This window comes from Chiloscyllium plagiosum, unplaced genomic scaffold (assembly GCF_037043375.1).
Source record: "Chiloscyllium plagiosum isolate Xiang-an unplaced genomic scaffold, Cpla_swu_hap1 HiC_scaffold_22, whole genome shotgun sequence".
In the NCBI taxonomy this organism is placed as follows: domain Eukaryota; kingdom Metazoa; phylum Chordata; class Chondrichthyes; order Orectolobiformes; family Hemiscylliidae; genus Chiloscyllium; species Chiloscyllium plagiosum.
Genome location: NW_028270160.1, coordinates 22,565,911 through 22,588,767, shown reverse-complemented (window position 1 = coordinate 22,588,767; position 22,857 = coordinate 22,565,911). Strand labels below are relative to the sequence as shown.

Below are 22,857 nucleotides of genomic sequence, written 5' to 3'. Positions count from 1 at the left end.
CCTCCTCAAAGAATTCAATCAGACTTGTAAGGCAAGACCTACCCTTCACAAATCCATGCTGGCTGTCCCTAATCAAGCAGTGCCTTTCCAGATACTCATAAATCCTAACCCTCAGTACCCTTTCCATTACTTTGCCTACCACCGAAGTAAGACTAACTGGCCTGTAATTCCCGGGGTTATCCCTATTCCCTTTTTTGAACAGGGGCAAAACATTCGCCACTCTCCAGTCCCCTGGTACCACCCCCGTTGACAGTGAAGACGAAAAGATCATTGCCAATGGTACTGCAATTTCCTCTCTTGCTTCCCACCTAGGATATACCCCATCAGGCCCGGGGGACTTGTCTATCCTCAAGTTGTTCAAAATGTCCAACACATCTTCCTTCCTAACATGTATCTCCTCTAGCTTACCAGTCCGTTTCACACTCTCCTCTTCAACAATATGGTTCCTCTCATTCGTAAATACTGAAGAAAAGTACTCATTCAAGACCTCTCCTATCTCTTCCGACTCAATACACAGTCTCCCACTACTGTCCTTGATCGGACCTACCCTCGTTCTCGTCATTCTCATGTTTCTCACATACGCATAAAATGCCTTTGGGTTATCCTTGATCCTATCCGCCAGAGATTTTTCATGCCCTCTCTTAGCTCTCTTAATCCCTTTCTTCAGGTCCCTTCTGGCTATCCTGTATCCCTCCACTGCTCTGTCTGAACCCTGTTTCCTCAACCTTATGTAAGCCTCCTTCTTCCTCTTTGCAAGACATTCAACCTCCCTCGTCAACCAAGGTTCCCTCACGCGACCATTTCTTTCCTGCCTGACTGGTACATACATATCAAGGACACGTCGTATCTGTTCCTTGAAAAAGTTCCACATTTCCATGACATCCTTCCCCGACAGCCTATGCTCCCAACTTATGCTCCTCAGATCCTGTCTTACAGCATCGTAATTACCCTTCCCCCAATTGTAAAACCTACCCTGTTGCACGCACCTATCTCTCTCCATAACCAAGGTGAAAGTCACAGAATTGTGGTCACCATCACCAAAATGTTCACCCACTAACAAGCCCATCACTTGTCCTGGTTCATTACCGAGTACCAAATCCAAACTGGCCTCCCCTCTGGTCGGACAATCTACATACTGTGTTAGAAAAGCTTCCTGGACACACTGCACAAACACCGCCCCATCCAATCTACTTGATCTAAAGAGCTTCCAATCAATATTTGGGAAGTTGAAATCGTCCATGACTACTACCCTGTGGCTTCTGCACCTTTCCAAAATCTGTTTCCCAATCTGTTTCACCACATCTCTGCTGCTATTGGGGGGCCTATAGTAAACACCCAACAAGGTGACTGCACCTTTCCTATTTCTGACTTCAGCCCATACTACCTCTAAAGGCAGATCCCCCTCGAACTGCCTTTCTGCAGCTGTTATACCATTTCTAATTAGCAACGCCACCCCCCTCCTTTTTTACCACCCTCCCGAATCATACTGAAACATCTGTAACCAGGAACCTCCAACAACCATTCCTGTCCCTCTTCTATCCACGTTTCCATGATGGCCACAACATCGTAGTCCCAGGTACCTATCCATGCCTTAAGTTCACCGACCTTATTTCTGATACTCCTTGCGTTGAAGTATACGCACTTGAACCCATCTCTGTGTCCGCAAGTATTCCCTGTCAGTGCTACCTTCTTCACAGCCTCCCCACACACTTGGACATCCTGACAAACAGCTAGCCTACTTGCTGGACTACAAGTCCGGATCCCATCCCCCCGCCAAATCAGTTTAAACCCCCCCGAAGATAGCTAGCAAACCTACCCCCCAGGATATTGGTGCCCTTCTGGTTCAGGTGCAACCCATCCTGTTTGTACAGGTCCCACCTTCCCCAGAATGCAGTCCAATTGTCCAAATACCTGAAGCCCTCCCTCCTACGCCATCCTTGCAGCCACGTGTTCAACTGCACTCTCTCCCTATTCCTTGCCTCACTGTCACGTGGCACTGGCAACAACCCAGAGATGATGACTCTGTCTGTCCTAGCTTTCAGCTTCCAGCCTAACTCCCTGAGCTCTTGAATGACCTCCCCACCTCTCTTCATACCTATGTCATTGGTGCCAACGTGCACCACGACTTCTGGCTGCACACCCTCCCCCTTAAGGATTCTGAAGACACGGTCCGAGACGTAACGGACCCTGGCACCCGGGAGGCAACAAACCATCAGAGAGTCTCGCCCATGCCCACAGAATCGCCTGTCCGTCCCTCTAACTAGAGAGTCTCCTATAACTAGTGCTCTCCTCCTCTCCCCCTTTCCCTTCGGAGTCTCAGAGCCAGACCTCACGCCACAGACCCGGTCACTGCAGCTTACCCCTGCTAGGCTGTCCCCCCCACCAGTATCCAAAGCGGTATACCTATTGTTTAGGGGAATGACTACAGGGGATCCCTGCACTGCCTGCTTCCTCCCCTTCCCACCTCTAACTGTTACCCAGCTACCTCTGTTCTCTGGCGTAACTATGTCCCTGTAGCTTCTATCTATCACCTTCTCAGCCTCTCGAATAATCCTCAGTTCATCCAACTCCAGTTCCAGTTCCCTAACTCGTTCTGTGAGGAGCAGAATCTGACTGCATTTCCTGCAGATGAAGTCGGCAGGAGTATCGGTGGTCACCCCTACCTCAAACATCTGGCAGGACGAACATTCCACTGCCTGCGCTGCCATTACTCTACACTTCGTCTTCAAAGCAAGAACACTGAGTAGCTTACCTGTGAACTTTAAAGTTAGGTTAGAGGAGGAGGATGGGAGGGAGGCCCTACTATGTAGGGCCTGGGGTATAGAACACACCCACTCAAATATATATCACTTACCTTCCCGACCAGCTCTGCGCTCCAACCTCACTTCCACCCAGCTCGCACTGCTCTCTGCTGAGAAAAAACCATTGGCGTCGAGGTAAGTTCTTTATATATCACTTACCTTCCCGACCAGCTCTGTGCTCCAACCTCACTTCCGCCCAGCTCGCGCCGCTCTCTGCTGAGAAAACAGCATCTTCCAAACCAGCATCTTCCAAACCAACAATCACTTTCACCTCGAAGGATAAGGGCAGCAGATACATGGGAATACCATCATCTTCAGGTTCCCCTCCACATACACTTACTATCCTGACTTGGAAATATATTGCCATTTCTTTACTGTCGCTGGGTCAAAATCCTGGAATTCTCTCCTTAATGGAATTGTGGGTCAACCCACAGCACATGGACTGCAACGGTTCAAGAAGGCAGCTCACCACCATCTTCTCAAGGGCAACTAAATGCTGGCCCAGCCAGCAATACCCACATCCCACAAATGAATAAATTTAAAAAAGAAACCCAAAGACAGAATGAGAAAAGTCTGAGGCTGATACAGTACATAAGGGGAGCAAGTAAATAATAAGACAGGCATGAGCAAGGCAGAGAAAAAAGTAGGTAAATCAAACTGCACTATTGCGATGCAAGAGGCCTGATAGATAAGGCATGGTTGGGAACATAGGACTGGGATACTTTTGCGACAACAGGAACATGACTCAAGTAGGGGCAGGACTGTAAGCTTAATGTTCCAGGTATAGATGCTATAGGAAAAATAGAAATGGGGAAAAGAGGGAAGAGGGAGTGGTATTTTTGTTTAAGGATAGTATTATGGTTGTACTTAGGCAGGATATTCCTGGGACAGCATCTAGTTGTTATATAGGTGGAACTGAGAAATAAGAAAGAGATGGTTACCTTGTTGGGATTGTATGTAGACTCCCAATAGTCAGTAGGAAATTGAGAAGCAAATATGTATGGAGATCTCAGATATCTGTAAGAATAATCGGGTTGTAATGGAAGAGAATTTTAACTTTCTAACTTTCAAACTGGGGCTGCCATAGTGCTAAGGGCTTTGATGGAGAGGAATTCATTAAATGTGTACAAGCAAGTTTTCTTATTCAGTATGCAGATGTACCAACTAGAGAAAGAGCAAAACCTGACCTTCTCTTGGGAAATAAGACAAGGCAAGTGACAGAGGTGGAGCATTTTGGGACAAGTGACCATAAGTCTATTAGTTTTAAAATAGTGATGAAAAAGGATAAACATGATGTAAAAGATAAAGTTCTAAATTGGGATAAGGCTAATTTTGATGGTATTAAGCAGGAACTTTCAAAAGTTGATTGGGAGAGGCTACTCACAGGAAAAGGGATGGTTGAAAAGTGGGAGGTCTTCAAAAATGAGATAATGAGAGTTCAGAGACAGTTATGTTCCTATTAGTATGAAGGACAAAGCTGGTAGGTGTAGAGAATGCTGGATGACTGGAGAAATTAAGGCTCTAGTCAAGAAAAAGAAGTAGGCACATATCAGGTCTAGACAGCTGGGATTGAGTAAATCCCTAGAAGTGTATAAGAGCAGCAGGTGTGCACTTAAGAGCAAAATCAGGAGACCAAAAAGGGGACATGAGATAGCTTTGAAAAATAAAGTTAAGGAGAATCTAAAGATGTTCTACAAATACATTAAGGACAAAGGAGTAACAAAAGAGAAATTAGGGCCCATTAAAAATTAACAAGGTCAATTATGCGTAGCACCACAGGAGTTGGGTGAGTTACTAAACGGGTAGTTCATGTCAGCATTTATGTGGAGAAGAAAATGTAAACTAAAGAACTTGGGGAAATCAATAGCGATGTCTTGAAAAATGTCCATATTACAGATGAGGAGATGCTGGATGTTGTAAAATGCATAAAGGTGAATAATCCATGGGACCTGATCAAGTGTATCCTAGAACTTTGTGGGAAGGTAGGGAAGAGATTGCCAAGCCTCTTGCTGAGTTTTTAGAATCATCAATAGCTATGGGGTGAGGTGCCAGGAAAATGGAGGTTGGCTAATGCGGTGCCATTATTTAAGAAATGTGGTAAGGAAAAGCCAGGGAAGTATAGACTGGTGAACCTGACATTAGTGATGGATAAGATGTTGAAGGGGATTCTAAGGGATAGCATTTACATGCATTTTTAAAAGCAAGGACTGATTAGGTATAGTCAACATAGTTTTGTACACAGGAAATCGCATCTCACTAACTTGATTGAGATTTTTGAGAAAGTGACAAAGAAGATTGATGAAGGCAAAGCAGTAGACACTGTCTGTATGGAGTTTAGCAAGGTGTTCGACAAACTTCTGCATGGTTAGCAAGGTTAGATCAAATAGAATCCAGAGGGAGCTAGCCAATTGAGTACAAAGTTGGCTTGAAGGTAGGAGACAAAAGATGATAGTGGAGGGTTGTTTTTCGGACTGGAGGCCTGTGACAAGTGGTGTCCAGCAAGTATTGGTGCAGGGTTCACTGCTTTTTGTCATTTATTTAAATGATTTAGATGTGAATATAGGAGGTATAACTTGCAAATTTGCAGATGAGGCTAAACTTGGTGGTGTGATGGATAGTGAAGAAGGTTGTCTCTGGGTCAAATGGGCCAGTGGGCTGAGGAGTAACACTCATCCTTAGAAACTAGTTCTAATTTCTGGTTCAGTGTTTAAAGGGTAATTCATTGCATAGAGAGATGCAGGTTATGTTGTTTATCATTCATAAATGGTCAGAACATTTTCGCCCTTCCAAAGAATTTATGGGCAACGGAAGAACTGATGGGCTAAACTGAATAAACAACATAATAATGAGCATTTTCCATAATACTGAACAAGTATACTGATAATTTGATAGTCAATGAAAAAAAGCATCCATGGTATAAGGTGGGTATTGGAGGTTTGTCCTTGTTGGTGTGGTATAACTAAATTCATGAAATTCATGATATGTAACTGATCATATGACTGTGTCATCAGGAAGAGAGAGGACACTAGTCGAGAGTGAGCATGTGACGGGATAGGTCTTCGATACAACGCTAAAGAGCTCTATTAGATAGCCTATTATTTATAAGTATAAATATATGAGAAATACAGTACACAAGGAGTTGAAGAGCCTTAATTAGTGATAAGGAGTAAGAAGCTGAGTGACAGGGTATGGAAAGACACCAACATCTCAAGATATTCCAGATCAGTATCTGGACGGCACAGCAACCGTATTGACAAGCTAAAAATTGGCACTGCAGAGCACCATGTCTAATCTATCATATAACCAGTAAAAGGTGATGTCTAGATTGATTACTGTCTATGGTAAATACAAAATCTGAAAACAAAGCACATATTTTAAAGAGTTTGAGTAGGAGCATTAATCATACATGGAGACTGCACTATAGTAAATTACTGTTTCTGATTTTATGCACATAACTATCCTCTCTCTCTGATTATTTCATCAAAATTTAATTTTTCATATGTAACAATTATCCACTTACTGCATGTGCCTGACAAAATCGTTTCACTTTGATCTGGTGAAGTTATTGCATTTTTGGTCAATAGGCCTGTTTACTGCTGCAATTGTAAAGATTCTTTTTAAATATTCTCTACATATGGACTTTGCTTGCAATTTTAAGTCTAAATCCTGCCCCACATCTCACTGATTAGCCAATACAACAACGTTAATATCTATCAGGTTGTAGTTTGGTAATTTGACTCAGTTGTTTTGCTATTGATAAGCACATTTGTCAAGGCTTGCAACATGGTCTGGGGACACTCCCCTCCCCCACGCATCCTATCTCTCACCTCATAATATGCTGCAATTTTCACTGTTCAAAAAGAAAAGATATGCACATTTACAAATCAAAGACTATATAATAGTTCCTACAGTCATGGAATTTCACTTTTCCAATTTCAAATGAGAACATAAAACCAAAGCAAACTGAGCACAAATATTAGAATTGAATGATAATATATCTGTGGTTTCAATGCAGTTTACAAGGGAAATAAGCGCTCACTATATTTGGAAGACACTGCAGATCATAAAGAAATTGATGAAAAGCTTGCTCTCCCAATTCTTTCCTTTTGTCCCTGTTGTGTAAGTTACTGTTTCTGTAGGGTTCATGTTGAAAACTGCTTTAAGCTTCATCCAATCCAATGATATCATTCTCAGGTGTGGAAATTGGAAGAATAATGAGTCATCTGTCCCAGTAATCTTAGTAACAATTTCTAACTAGCCAATGTATCTTGTACCTAATTACTATCATGCGATAAATTTAATTTTATTAAAACAAGAGTTGCTTCTTAAAACTGCCTAGTGGTTGTTCCTCTACCACTGGAAGCAAATTGATCCTTAGATCCAATCAAGGAAAGAGGAATAGTCACAGCATCCTTCTATCCATAAATACCATATCAAGTTTAAAATTAGAATTTCTTAGAAGGATTGAAGGTTACTACAACATTAATGACACTGTTGGAAAGCACAGGGGGAAAATGCACAAGTATAACACAGATGACACAATTTGTTTTTTTCACCATATTACAATTAAATCTTGGGAGTTGTTCCTGACTATGGGGAATATGATTGCAGGCTAACAAGGTATGGGCATTGATGATAGTTGAACAATTTAGACAGTGCTGTTGAAGAAGATAATTTCAGTTACTTTCTCTGGGACATGTTGAAGTCCTGAAAGGAATATTTCACATAGCTGAAGATTTCCTGGCACCCCAATTCTCCTGCTTGTAATTATCTGGTACAATACTCCCTCAGTTGTTGACTTTGTCCTACTCTGACTATGACGGCATATGTATACTTCCTTCTCCTCTTCCACAATGAGGCTCCTTAATATTACAAAGTTGTCTTCAATGCAAGTGACAATGATGCTTATGTTATCTCCTGAGCTACAATATTAAGACGTTTGAATTGCAGAATTAAGATGTCTAAGCTCCTTAATATTCCTACATGGCCTTATTACATCTATGCTCTGTCTATTGCAAGGGTCTCATTAACCAGAGGTGAAGAGAATAGTTTGGTTTTACAAGGAGCTACCTTTATAGTGACTTTACTTTCAGACAAGTTTGGTCAGGGTAAGTGTCTTAAAATGCAAACATTGTCGCTGTAATATGGAACAGGAAATTCATCTCTGTGAAAGAACATTTCAAATTACTTGGGAGCAGTGAGAAAATTTGCCCCTAAAAGTGGACAAAATTCAACCATGTGGGGGCAATGAATCAAAGAAATGTCAGCTCTATACCAGGAACATTTAGAATCAGTGAGGATTTGCTCGGTCAATCACAAACTGTTTTTTTTTCCAGCGTTTGCTCCTGAAGATTTTCTATGAGCTTACTAACAGCAAATGCAGGAAAGGAACAGCCTGGCATTAGGGTAGGGCTGGAGGTAGGGAGGCCAGAACAAGCAAACCTGTCAGCCAGATGAAGCAGAATTGCTCAGGCTGAAGTTAGCATAGCCAAAGGGTGGGACAGGATGGACAGGTGTTGGTGGATGGGGGTGAGGGTTGAATGTCCATATGTGGGAGAAGCAGCAAAGGATGGAGAGGGGGAAACATAGTTTGGAAGAGGTGCTATAAAGGTGGGAGAGAGGCTGCAATGAGAACAAAGGAATGGCAAAGTCTATTCATCTAAAAGTGGATTGGCTATATTAAATAGCTCCGTAGTGTGCAGACTAGCTGGGTTAACTATGGTAAATGTGGGATGATGGGGATAGGGTGGGATGCTTTTCGAAGGATAGTGCAGACTTGATGGGCCAAACTGCCTTGATCTGCACTGTAGGGACTCTATGATTCTGTGACTTTATGAAAGTGGACAGAGGGATTGAAAAAGGGAGGATGCAGTTTTAAACCTTTCAATAAAGGAATAGTGAGTTGCATGAACATTACTATTGTAATGAATACTGTCAGTTAGATAATTTAATACTGAACAGTTTTATTTAATAAAGATTTATGTTTATGTGTTATCGCATCTCAAAACATCTAACATCCTGTAAATTACTTGAAGTGCAGTGACTGTGTTAGAGCCAAACATGCAACAAAACAGCTGTGACCTAGTAGCATATTTATAGTGTGATATTTTGTGTATAGAAGTGTCGATTTTGCAAAAAAAGATCTTTTGCTGGTATCATCTGGTAATTTAAATAATATAGTGTCATGGAATTAATGCTTTCCTTATGTGTGTGGTTTTAGGTTTAATGGAGTGGTGATTATTATTGAAGATATTGTTGAACCTTTCTAATTCTGCTTGTGTACGAGTCCACATACACCATTCATTAACAAAGTATCGAAGATAATGTCATTAGATGATTGCTTTACCGGATAAAGGAGATGATGAGAGTGCAAAGGGATCCAGTGAAAATCAACACATAGCTCCCAATAATCATAAAATAAATCTCAAGAAATTCTCAAGCAGATCCCTCAAACAAGTTTGAACCCTGCTCTGAAACAGTTTTGGTAGTATTCACCAACTGCACAATGATTAGTTTGATGCCTTTTCTATTCGTTTAGGTCATGGTATTCTGATGAGAGACACAGACAGTAAAATAGTGCTTGTAATTATCCCTTATATTTTGGAAATCTAGATCTGTTATGAAATTAGGAAGTTCAGCTATTACTGTTGAGTTGAAAATAAGATAAACTAGCAAACCCTAATAAGCAAAGCTTTGTATATATTTCTGGGGAAAAAATTATCATAGAAAAATCATAGATTGATCGATATTGTGATATCCCATTTATCTTTGAACACACTGGAGGTGTAAAATCTGAGGGTTGTGGTCAATATGGTCGTCACACATTAGGTCATGCCAATGAGAGAGATCAGCTGAATGCTTCCTGTCCTAGCTCTGTAAGCCTGCTTGCAGAACACAAGCTCAAGTGCAATTCCAAATTGCTGAGACAGTAACATAGGAACTATGAAACCAAACATAAGGCATACAAAAGTGTGATAGCAAAAGAAAATGAATCATGCTACTTTAAAGGGTCCTGACAGGGGAAAACCTGCTGGCATCCAACATCTATTTAGAATGGTTTTGAATGGAATATTACACACATAGTTACATGAAAATAGATTTTGAAAACCCTGCTGCCTGATTATGCAATAAGGAAACTCTTTGAAGCAATAAATAAGAGGTCCATTCCTCGTGAGTGCAGCTTAGCAATCTTCTTAGAAGGATTATTGACTGCCTCTGAGTTTGTCATCTGGCCTCTCAATGCTGCAGGCCCAATTGGCTCTAGAACCTTCACAGCCCTGCTGCGTGATGTTGAAGCAGATAGATTACTGCACAAGGAGTTGCCCTCACTGGGATGTTCAGCAGTGAAGAAAGAAATAAAGTCCAGGTTGGCTGGTCCAACAAGATTGTAGGGAAACCCCTCTGTTGAATCAGAATGAGCTGTAGTTGTGTCTTTTATGTTTTTAGCCTTGATAATGAGACATGGAGGCTCTGAGTCCAATTACCTTCAGGCCTGCCACAAAGAGCCATAAGCCCATTCTGTCAGTGATGTAGTGTTCAGAGCGGCATAACTGTCTCTAACCATGACCTGAAGCAGTATAATAGTCTGCACAACTCTGTGGTGTAGGCAGACGATCGGATTCCCAGCCTGCATTGGAAAAGGTCCCTCAAAGTAGGAATTTGTTGGGGAACTATCTCAAAATGATCTTGCTCTAGTTTGCTTGTTCATCAACTCATACTATCTGACAATCAACAAAATTTGTTATCTGATTGAATCATTTAAGATTAGACATCATAAGGCTCTATTGCAGTAAATGAGATGAATGACCTTATCAGCTGTTCATAACTGAATGAGAAAAGTTGATATGGGCACTGGGAAAACTTACTGTTTACAATGGGATTTATTTTTCTTCATAAATCTAAACATGCAAATCTTCAATTTAAAAATTTCAAACAATGCAAGTCACCCTCAACACTGCCTTCAAATGTTAACCTAATATCTGTACTTATTGTATTGGTGGTGAGAAATTAAAACTTACAAAATCAGAAGCGAGTATTTTACTGAATGAATACAATGTATGTAAAGACATAATTATATTGTAATTAGAACAAAATCTGAATTACATCCACACTGCTGGATGCAGTGACATTCGAGTTCATTAGAACACAAGACAAAGAAACAAAAGTTGGCCATTTAGCCCATCAAGTCTTGAAATCAGTGAATGAGATCATGGAGAATCTGATGTTCCTCAACTCCACTTTTCTGCCTTATCCCCATAACTCTTGGTCAAATTACTGCTTAAAAACCTGTTTATCTCACCCTTGAATACATTGATTGACCCAGCCTTGACAGTTCTCTGAAATATAGAATTCCACAGATTCAATATCCTCTGAAAGAAGAAATTCCTCCTCATCTCTGTCTTAAATAAGCAACATTTCACTCTGTGATTATGCCCTGTGGTCCAAGATTCTCCCACAAGGGGAATCAACCTCTTCGCATCTACTCTGTTAATCTCCATAATAATTTTAGATTTTTCAATAAGGTGTCTTATGATTCTTCTAAATTCTAATGAGACCAAGCTCAACCTACTCAACCTCTCCCCATAAGAAAATCCCTCCAGATAAAGAATCAACCCAGTGAACCTTCTCTGGACTGCTTCCAATGCCAGGATATCTTTTCTGAGATAAGCAGACCAAAACTGTGAACAGTATTTTAGCTGTGGACTGACTAGTGCATTGTATTGCTTTAGTAAAACCTTCCTATTTTTGTACTTCATTCATTTGACAAAGGTCAACAGCCCATTTGCCTTCCCTACTACCCACTGAACTTGGAAGCTAGGTTTTCATGACTCATGCATGAGGACTCATGAGTTGCAGCTTTCTGTAGTCTTTCCTCATTTCAATATATCTAGCTCTTTCATTTTTCCTGCAAAGTCCATAACCTCATATTGTACCACATCATATTCAATTTGCCAAGATTTTACCCACACAATTAACCTGCCTGTATCCCTCTGCACATTCTTTGTGTCATGCTCACTACCAGCTTTTTCACCTTTTTTTGTAGTGCATTCACCTCCCTCATCCAAGTCATTTAATATAAATTGTAAGTAATAGTGGCTCCATCACTGATCTCTGTGGCACTCCATTAGTTACAACTTGCCATCCCGAAAATGCTCCCCTTACCCAAATCCCTGTCATCTATTAGTTAGACAATTCTCTAAGCATGCAAATATACTAACCCAACACTATGGGTTCTTATCTTACTAAGTAGCCTGATATATGGTACACTATCAAACACTTTTTAGATTTCCAAATAAATTAAATCTATTGATTCCCCTTTATCTAACCTGCTCATTACTTCCGCATAGAACATTAATAAACTTATTTATCATGAAGCACTGATGACTCTGCTTGATTACATTGTATATTTCTAAATGCTCTACTATTACATTCTTTATAATGGACTCTAACATTTTTCCAAATAAACCTTTGAGAATCACTGGAGAAAAAGTAACTGGTGAGATTCTTATTTTACTGCAGCCTCATTCCCCAAGCATAAAAGCCCTATATCACACTTGAAAGAGTATAATTTCCCACTCCCTGGAATGTCAAGGAAGGTGTCAAAATGGGCAAATAATGTGGTATGTTACCGCTGGTGAGATACACACCTTCTTCTTATCAACTCAACAATGGGCAACAAGGTCCATTGGGATCTTCTCCATAATTAAGACTCTAAATGGTCAACAAACAGCCATTTAAGGGCCTCAACCCACCATCAACCTGACTACCTGCCTTCTTGGCGGGGAGAAAAGTAACTTTCTTCCTGAAAGAGAGACAAGGGTAACCTGCCTTATATGTGTGTGTATGTGTGTGTGTGTCAGGGGGTGGGGGGGAGCAGTGGTACGGCTTCATTTGGCCCAATATTGGACCAATTGAGGGTAACAATAGGGGATAAACCTGTGGAATCTAACAGCCAGCCCCTGCCCTTGCCTCTAGCACTCCTGAAGCTCCTCTCCCATGATCCCTATGAGAAGCAAATGAAAAGGACCTTATCATCACTGGATCATCTAAAGGCTACCCCTTGTTCAGGAACCAGAAGCTGTTCACCTCTGATTTGCAGATTCTGACAAGGTGGGACTGCACTGTTATGGTCTACAATTAGCTCAGATGTTCACTCACCAGCTCTTAAACTGACTGGAGTTTAATCCAGTGAGCTGTCATAGCCACTGAATGTACCTGCCCCATACAAATTAGAAAACTTGTTACAAGTTGCCTTTCACTTACACAAGATCTTTCACCAGCTGGAATCTTGAGATTTAAACCTAGAAAGATTTTCAGTCTATTTCATATATTATTTGATCAAGTTGTCATACAAGAGAAATTAATAAAATAAAATCATTGAAAAGAAAACTGAATAACTATTAGATGATGAAATATGAAGCATTTTTTCTGGTTGTCTTTTGCTCTTCATTGAAATACTTATCAGGAACATTTATTTGATCTAATTTGTTGCTGTAGCTAACATGCACAATGCAAAAGAATGGGTTATCAGTTGTTTGTCTTTTTAACTCAAATTTTGTATTTTTAATGTTTGATACTTTCTCAATTACAGAGATTTCAGTTGGATTTAGCTAACATTTTAGATCATTTTATAAAATAGCACAAGATGTTTTCTGACTATTCTCTTAGAAAATCATTTTATCAATGCTATAATAAAAGAAAATGCAATATTTGAAAAGAAATATTGTAAAAATCATTGGAAAAACTACATAAATACAAATCTTAGAAAAATCAACAACTAGGTAAATGAGTGAAAGTAATATACTGTGGATACTGGAAATTGAAATAAACACAGAAATTGCTGGATAAACTTGACAGATCTAGCAGCATCTGTGGAGAGTGAAACAAAGTTAACATTTTGAGTCCAATATGACTTCTTCAGGAGAGCCATACTGGACTCAAAACATTAACTCTGTTTCTCTATCTACAAGGTAAATATGTTTCATTTGGAATTTCTTTATGTACAAAGCCTTCACTTTTTTTCTGTTCATTATGTACTCTAATGTAATCCTTTTGATATAAGGAGAAAAATAGCATCTAATATTCTGTATGATCATTTTTGAATCACATAAATAATAGTAGCTTTCTAGTGGTGAAGCAGTATTTATTATTCAAAAATATATATTTGCTTTGGGCATGTTTTCATTCAGTATTAATATCATCTTTACATTTCAGAAGGCACTGATTTTGTATGTTTGTGAAAATATTTCTATGCTGTGCACTGTCAAAATGGTGCTAGAAGGGCTCAAATGAAGGCTTATTCTTCCTAGCTGTTTCTGAACATAATCATTACATTTTAACATAGTATTATTCTTGTTTTATGAACCATGATCACAGCAAAGAGTAAAAAGTGCTGTCTTGTTTTCCATCACTACTGAAAAAGACATTTTTTTAATAATCCATAGAATCCCTACGTTGTAGATAAGGGCCATTTGGCCTGTCAAGTCTGCACCAACCTTCTGAGGAGCATCCCACCCAGACCCAATGATCCTACATTAACTGTGGCTAATCACCAAGCCTGCACATCTTTGGACTGTACTGGGCAACGTAGCATGATCAATCCACCTAACCTGCACATCTTTGGACTATGGGAGGAAACAGGAGCACCCGAAGAAAACTCACTCAGACACAAGGAGAATGTGCAAACTCCTTACAGACAGTCACCCAAGGATGGAATGAAAACCGGGTCCCTGCTAACCACTGTGCCACCGTGCTACCCATATTTTTGGTATGAATTATTTTTCCATGATTAAGATATGCTTTCACTTTTCTTTATTTAATAAGTTTGATCCAAGTCAGTATCTCAAGAAGAATTAAGCTTGTTTACATTGCTAATTAAATTGTATTTTAAATGAATTAACATTCCTTTTCATGAAAAAATTACAAAATATGAATGAGATAATTTTAGTTTTCTGTCCTATAGTGTCCCGTATAGATGATTTGGTGTTGATTCATTTTGTGCTCTGGCTCCATTTGTAGCAGATTGCATCAATAAAGACTGTAGCCGAAAATGTGTTGCTGGAAAAGCGCAGCAGGTCAGGCAGCATCCAGGGAACAGGAGAATCGACGTTTCGGGCATAAGCCCTTCCTGAAGAAGGGCTTAGCCCGAAACGTCGATTCTTCTGTTCCCTGGATGCTGCCTGACCTGCTGCGCTTTTCCAGCAACACATTTTCGGCTCTGATCTCCAGCATCTGCAGACCTCACTTTCTCCTCAATAAAGACTGTAGCCTGTCTCGTGCAATAAATGAATAAAAGCTTTTCAGTGTTATGGTAATGAAGTCATATATTTTGTAGAGTTGAAGATATGGAATCTCAATCCTGAATTGCTTGGTCAAGGAGATTGGTAGCACAATACATTAAAAAAAGCATTCAGATTATTCTGGAACACACAAGTCATAATTACTTTTAACATATTTGACACAAGCCATTATTTGCATAATGTTACCAGCTTCTGAAACACTTTTGTTACAGTGTTTGATTTAATGTTGTATATCAAGATTATGCTGATATTTTGATCCATTTATTACAAGTGAAGCACATCACCTCTGTAACAGCATTGTCAATTCTATTTCAATTATGCCATTTCAGAGTACTGAGTAAAACAAAGATTATATTTCATATTGATATACACAGAATTTCTTGGTAAAAGTACTGAGATAAACCATTAGTAAAAACACATTAAATTACCTAACAGCAATGTACACTGCATACAAAGCAAAATGGAATGACTAGAAACAGGAATTCTTGGATGGCAACCAGATGTATTATGGATAACAGAAGTTTGGCTGAATAAAGAACAGGATTAGCAGATAATTTGTATAGGATGTTAAATATTTAGAAATGATTCTGAAGGAGGGCAGAGGAGTGGGAATAATACACTGTTTAGAAATAATATAATGGACAAATAGAGAAAAAAGAGATAACTAACATTAAGGTGGCATGACAAGCGATAAGAAAGGATAACTTAGGCTAAAGGGATGTGTTAAAGATTCCCTTATTGTAGAAGAGAAATTAATGTCAATACACATGACTTAGGAGCTGAAATGGGATATTCAGTCCTTCAAGCCCACTCTGCCTTTCAATGAGATTATGGCTAATCTGGCTGTGGTGACAACTTCACAAGCCTTTCTGCCACTTTCCACCATAATGCTTGATTCCTTTCTCCATTAAAAAACTAAGACTCGAATAAATGCAACCAGCCTGCCTCAATATGTAGTAGGAAGGGCAGGGACAGGATTTCAGGGTCACAGGAATGTGCTGGCAGACAGCAAACTGGTTTGAAGTGTGTCTACTTCAATGCCATAAATATCCAAAATAAGGTAGGTGATCTTGCAGCATGGATAGGTACCTGGGACTTCGATGTTGTGGCCATTTCGGAGACATGGATAGAGCAGGGTGAGGAATGGATGGTGCAGGTTCCAGTGTTTAGATCTTTCATTAAGAACAGGCAAGGTGGTAAAAGAGGGGGAGGCGTGGCCTTGTTAGTCAAGGATAGTGTAACGATGACTGAAAGGACTCATCTACTGAGGTAGTGTGGGCTGAGGTTAGAAACGGGAGAGGAGAGGTCACACCGCTTGGGGTTTTTTATAGGCCTCTGCCGAGTTCCAGGGAAGTGGAAGAGAGGATTAGCAAAATTATTCTGGGTCGGAGTGAAAGGAACGGGGTGGTCATTATGTGGGACTTTAACTTCCCCAACATTAACTGGAAATGCTATAATTCTAATATGTTGGATGGATCAGTTTTTGTCCAATGTGTACAGGAAGGTTTCCTGACACAGTATATCGAAGGGCCGACAAGAGGGTAGGCCACACTGGAACTGGTGCTTGGTCAGGTGTTTGATTTAGTTGTAGGAGAGCATTTTGGAGAGAGTGACCATAATTCAGTTATGTTTAGTTTAGTGATGGAAAGGGATAGGTACATGCCACAGGTCAAGAGTTATCGATGGGGCAAGGGCAATTATAATGTGATTAGGCAAGAATTAGGATGCATAGAATGGGGTAGCAAAATGCAGAGGATGCAGACAATGGAAATGTTTAAGGAACAGATATTGCATGTCCTTGATAGGTATGTCCCTGTCAGGCAGGGAGGAAGTGATAATGTAAGGGAACTGTGGTTGACTACAGAAATTGCATCTCTTGTTAAGAAGAAGAAGGAGGCTTATATGTTGATGAGGCAAGAAGATTCAGATGAGGTGATGGAGAGTTACAGGTCAGCTAGGAAGCATTTAAAGAGAGAGTTAAGAAGATCAAAGAGAGGACACGAGCAGTCTTTAACAAATGGAATAAAGAAGAACCCTAAAGCTTTCTATAGGGACGTGAGGAATAAAAGGACGTTTAGGGTAGGAATAGGGCCAGTCAAAGACAGAAGTGGGAAGTTGAGTGTGGACCCTGTGGAGATCGGAGAGGTACTAAACAAACATTTCTCATTGGTTTTCACTCGGGAAAAGGAGAATATTGCAGAGGAGAAGAATGAGATATTAGACTAGAAAGGATCAAGGTTAGTTACGAATAGGTGTTATCAATTCTAGAAGGAGTGAAAGTAGACAAGTCCCCTAGGCCAGATGGGATTGATCCAAGCATTCTCTGGGAAGCTAGGGAGGGGATAGCAGAGCCCTTGGCTTTGATATTTGAGTCATTATTGTCTACAGGTTTAGTACCAGAGGACTGGAGGATTGGAAATGTTGTGCCCTTGTTCAAGAAGGGCAGTAGAGATGACCCAGGTAATTATAGACCGGTGAGCCTTACTTCTGTTGTAGGAAAGGTTTTGGAAAGGATTAAAAGAGATAAGATTTATAATCATCTAGCAAGCAACAATTTGATTTCAGATAGTCAACATGGCTTCGTCAAAGGCAGGTCATGTCTCACAAACCTCATTGAGTTTTTTGAGAAGGTGACCAAGCATGTAGATGAAGGTAGGGCAGTTGACATGGTATACATGGACTTCAGTAAAGCCTTTGATAAGGTTCCACATGGTAGACTGTTGGAGAAAATGCAAAGGCCTGGAATTGAGGATGATTTAGCAGTTTGGATTAGAAACTGACTTTCTGAAAGAAGGCAGCGAGTGGTGGCTGATGGAAAATATTCAGCCTGGAGTACGGTTACTAGTGGTGTGCCACAAGGATCTGTTTTGGGACCACTGCTGTTTGTCATTTTTATAAATGACTTAGACGCAGGCATAGATGGATGGATTAGTAAATTTGCAGATGACACTAAAGTCAGTGAAGTAGTGGACAGTTTGGAAGAATGTTACAGGTTGCAGGGGGATTTGGATAAACTGCAGAATTAGGCTGAAAGGTGGCAAATGGAGTTCAATGCAGCTAAATGTGAGGTGATGCACTTTGGGAAGAATAACAGGAAGGCAGAATACTGGGTCAACAGAAAGATTCTTGGTAGTGTAGATGTGCAGAGGGATCTTGGAGTCCATGTACATAGATCCCTGAAAGTTGCCATCCAGGTGGATTGTGCTGTTAAGAAGGCAAAAGGTGTGTCGGGTTTCATTTGTCGAGGGATTGAGTTCCAGAGCAGCAATATCATGCTGCAACTATACAAAACGCTGGTACAGCCACACTTGGAATATTGTGTACAGTTCTGGTTCCCATATTTCGGGAAGGATGTGGAATCATTGGAAAATGTGCAGAGGAGATTTACCAGGATGTTGCCTGGTCTAGAGGAAAGGTCATATGAGGAAAGGCTGAGAGACTTGGGTCTGTTCTCATTGGAAAGAAGAAGGCTAAGAGGGGATTTGATAGAGACATACAAGATGATCAGAGGATTAGATTGGGTAGACAGTGAAAGTCTTTTTCCTAGAATGATGATGTCAGCTTGTACAAGAGGGCATAACTACAAATTGAGGGGTGATAGATTTAAGACAGATGTCAGAGGCAGGTTCTTTACGCAGAGAGTGGTAAGGGCATGGAATGCCCTACCTGCTAATGTAGTCAACTCAGCCACATTAGGGAGATTTAAACAATTCTTAGATAAGCACATGGATGATTTTGGGATAGTGTAGGGGGACAAACTGAGAATAGTTCACAGGTTGGCACAACATTGAGGGCTGAAGGGCCTGTTCTGTGCTGTATTGTTCTATGTGCTATGTTCTATGGGTGTCCCGGAGATGTTCCCTAAAGCGCTCTGCAAGAAGGCATCCAGTCTCCCCAATGTAAAGGAGACCACATCGGGAGCACCGGATACAATAAATAACATTTGTGGATGTGCAGGTGAAACTTTGATGGATGTGGAAGGCTCCTTTGTGGCCTTGGATGGAGGTGAGGGGGGAGGTGTGAGCGCACATTTTGCAACTACTACGGTGGCAGGGGAAGGTGCCAGGAGGGGAGGGTGGGTTGTTGGGGGTCGTGGACCTGACCAGGTAGTCATGGAGGGAATGGTCTTTGTGGAAAGCGGATAGCAGTGGGGAGGGAAATATATCCCTGGTGGCAGGGTCCATTTGTAGATGGTGGAAATGTCGGTGGATGATGCAGTTTATGCGGAGTTTACTGGGGTAGAAGGTGAGGACCAGGGGGTTCTGTCCTTGTTGCATTTGGAGGGGTGGGGTTTGAGGGTAGGGGTGCAGGATGTGGATGACATGTGTTGGAGGGCATCTTCAACCACATGGTAAGGGAAATTATGGTCTTTGAAGAAGGAGGCCATCTGGTGTTTTCTGTGGTGGAACTGGTCCTCTTGGGAGCAGATACAGCAGTGGCGGAGGAATTGGGAATATGGGATAGCATTTTTGTAGGAGGTAGGTTGGGAAGAGGTGTAATCCAGGTAGCTGTGGGAGTCAGTGGGTTTGTAAAAAATGTCAGTGTTAAGTGGGTCGTCATTGATGGAGAGTTTGCTGAGGATCTAATATGTTTCAATAAGATCATTCCTCATTCTTCTAACTTCAATGTACCTAGACCTAAACTGCTCAATCTTTACACAATATGTAGAGAAGAAAATATTAAATAAGTAAAAAATATGGGAACAATAATAACAATAAAAGATTGCTATGGCTACATACCCAAATAGATTGACTGGAAGTAGCACAGAATGGGGAAAAGGAAATGGAATGTTTACAATTGTTCGGGATTCTTTTTTTACTCAGTATTTAAATCCAACAAGAGAAGAATCCCAGCTGAGCAGTGAACCAGAGTAAAAATGAGAAGGAAGTAAGGGACAGCACATGAAATCATGGTTATAACACGATAACATTTGATGTACTGTTTGGAAGAGACAGAGCATTCTGAATCTGCTATAATTAATTATATTCAAGCCTGAGATAAATAGATTTTTGAACTGTTGGGGAATCAAGGAATATGGAAAGTGGGGAGGAAGGTGAAGTTGAAGTTCAAGATCAGCCATGCTCATATCGAAATATAGAGCAAGCTTTATGGGCTTCTCTTACTTCTATTTTGTATGTTTTTATGTTTTCAACTACCAAAGTAATCAGCTGGAAAGAGAAGTTAATTTAGGAGGAGCTGGAGATAGAACTGAGAAAGATAAAATGGAAAAAAAAATGACATCGTAGACAAAGGTGGGACAATTCGAGAAGTGATTAATAAAATTTAAGTGAATGCAAGAAGAAAATACAAAAGGTATTCATAAAATGAAACAATAAGAATTTCAAAAGAGAAGCTCGTAATTGAACAACCTTAATAAATTATTTTAACAAGAGAAACAGTAGCCAAATGTAACACTGGATGCAATGTGTAAAGTCTCTCAAAAGGCCACTAAATGTACCAATCAAGAGACAAATAGCAAAATAGATTAAGCTTTAAAACAGAAAGCAGAGAATAAAGGTTACAGATAGTTTCTTAGACCGTTAAAAGATGAGAACTGATTAGAACTGACGTTCTACAGAAATTGCTATTACGAACGCAGTTGTTCAATATTTTAAAAAAATTTCCAAATTCGATATCAAAATTTATTGATGATATTAATTGTGCTACATAGCTAATACTAAGGATGGTCACAACAAAACAGAAGACATCAAAAATCTTTCAAAATTGGCATGTAAATGAAAAAAGTAAGAATTTCTTTTAGTACTTTTCAAATCTCAGGATGTTCCAAATTGCTTTACAAGTGACGAAGTGCTCTATTTACCTAGCAACCATTGGTAGAAGCAAACAATATTCCCCGTATTTTTCATTGTACATCACACAGTAGGTACAACTGCATGGAATTTATTGCACAGAAACACGGCAATTTATTAGAGCCAGTGTTTATCCTCCTTAATGAACCACCTCTTCTACTTTATCTATATCCTGTCTGCATCTTCTTATATTATTTTCTTTTTATCATGCACTTGTAGAGTAGGATTTACTGAATATGCAGCTGATTCTCTGAGGTATGCTTTGATTTGACTGTGATGTGATTTGTCATGTGATAGAATGCTGTTAGAAAGTTTGAACTGGTACAACTCAGAACATGGAACCACTCAGTCTTATTGTCATATACTTATCATTAATAAAAGTACTTTTAAAGAAACCTAAAAATCTGGGCTGATGTTTACGAGGATCAGAAGAATGTATTGTAAAACAGTACTTTACTAGTGTCCCCTTAAAAATGCCTAGGCTGTTTACTTTAATTCATCCATTTGTACTGAGTTCCATTTTCTAAACAGTTTCTAACTTTTTTTTTGATTTATTAATGGTTATCTTATATTTATGTCTCCTAGTTCTGGGCATCTTATACTTATCAATATTTCCTCTACATTCGTCCTCCATAAAGTCATTCATAGGCATGGTCTTTTCCAGTGAAATCAAACCAAATTTGTTTAAAATTTCTTGACAGCTGTACTCTCTTAGTTCTGGTAATACTGTATCCTTGTTACTCTTTCATTCTGCAGTTTCACCAATGTATAATTACCTTGTTGCAATAAGGAGACCAGAATCCCACATATTTCTCTAAGTGTGGCTCTACCCAGATTCAACACAATATCTCTGGCCAAGTTAATGTACTGCTGCATGAATTTGACATGGAGAAAGTTGCCCTGTATGGAATGTAAAGGTCCAACAAGAGTGATGCCCAGATTATTTGAAAACTACAGTACTATACTGACAGACCAAGATTTTACACTACAAAACGATGCCAATCAACCTGTTCCATATCTATTTCTCACCCATGTCAAACATTCACAACACTGTAATCTGTCATTGTATTTATAAATTTACATATCTCAGCAAGGACACATATTCAAAATTCAGTATACACTTAAAGTCTTGCTACAAACACTTCTGAAGTACAAACCTGCTGACTTATAGATAGCCAAAATGGGCAACGTGAATGCCATCAGTAACTCTGTGCAAATTAGGAAATACATCAGTACAGTAATATTGGGCATCTGTATAATAAGCTAATCAGTAAAAAATGAGATGAATAACATCTGGTTTCTTGGTCCACAGGATTACTATATCTTCCCATGCATTGCATTCTCTTATTTAAACTCTAATTATGTTCCAATGGACATGTTAACTTTTCTCATTTTGCTTTCATTTTGCATTTTTAATTCTCTTATTTAGATTGTTTTCAATTTGTATTTAATTACTTGCTCAACTACTTTGAATTCAAAGAAATAAATCTTTGACTTTACCAAGCTTACTATGTGGTCAACTTTGATTATGCATTAATGGGGAGCCCAGTTTAATTCAGACTCCAATTCTTCTTCTCTTTAGAAGGAAGAATTTCTTCTCTGTTTAATGTCTCTGGTCAGGATTGTGAAAGAATCATGTGGGAAACTTACCTGATGCCAACACATTATTTTTTAAGGCAGGCAGCCAGCAGCATGCACAAACTATTAGATTTTGAAATCAATGTTATTAACTGTAGGATATAAACCAATCATTATTCAGTAATTAGAATAAAACTTAACAAGATACATAAGCATCATAACATGAAAAATCAAGACACTGATTATAGCTTATTGTGGAAAGAGCCAGCCCATGGAAATTAGGATGAAAATTCCAAAGGTAAGTACAAATGAAAGAGGTCATTCAGCCTCTCCAGCTCATTTTCCTTAAGATTGTTGACAAGAATATCA

At 39.7% G+C, this 22,857-nt stretch overlaps 1 protein-coding gene and 1 long non-coding RNA gene across 2 annotated transcripts in view; one reads left to right on the top strand and one right to left on the bottom strand.

Annotated features, from left to right (window-relative positions):
• The window catches only part of LOC122561218 (uncharacterized), an 82,182-nt gene extending 67,419 nt beyond the window's left edge, over positions 1-14,763 (top strand). Inside the window, exon 4 of the long non-coding RNA XR_006314947.2 lies at positions 14,246-14,763. This is a non-coding gene — a long non-coding RNA (uncharacterized LOC122561218). The remainder of the gene's footprint in view (positions 1-14,245) is intronic.
• The window catches only part of LOC122561217 (GDNF family receptor alpha-1-like), a 204,058-nt gene that overhangs the window by 168,552 nt on the left and 12,649 nt on the right, over positions 1-22,857 (bottom strand). The gene's annotated exons all lie outside the window — the stretch shown is intronic.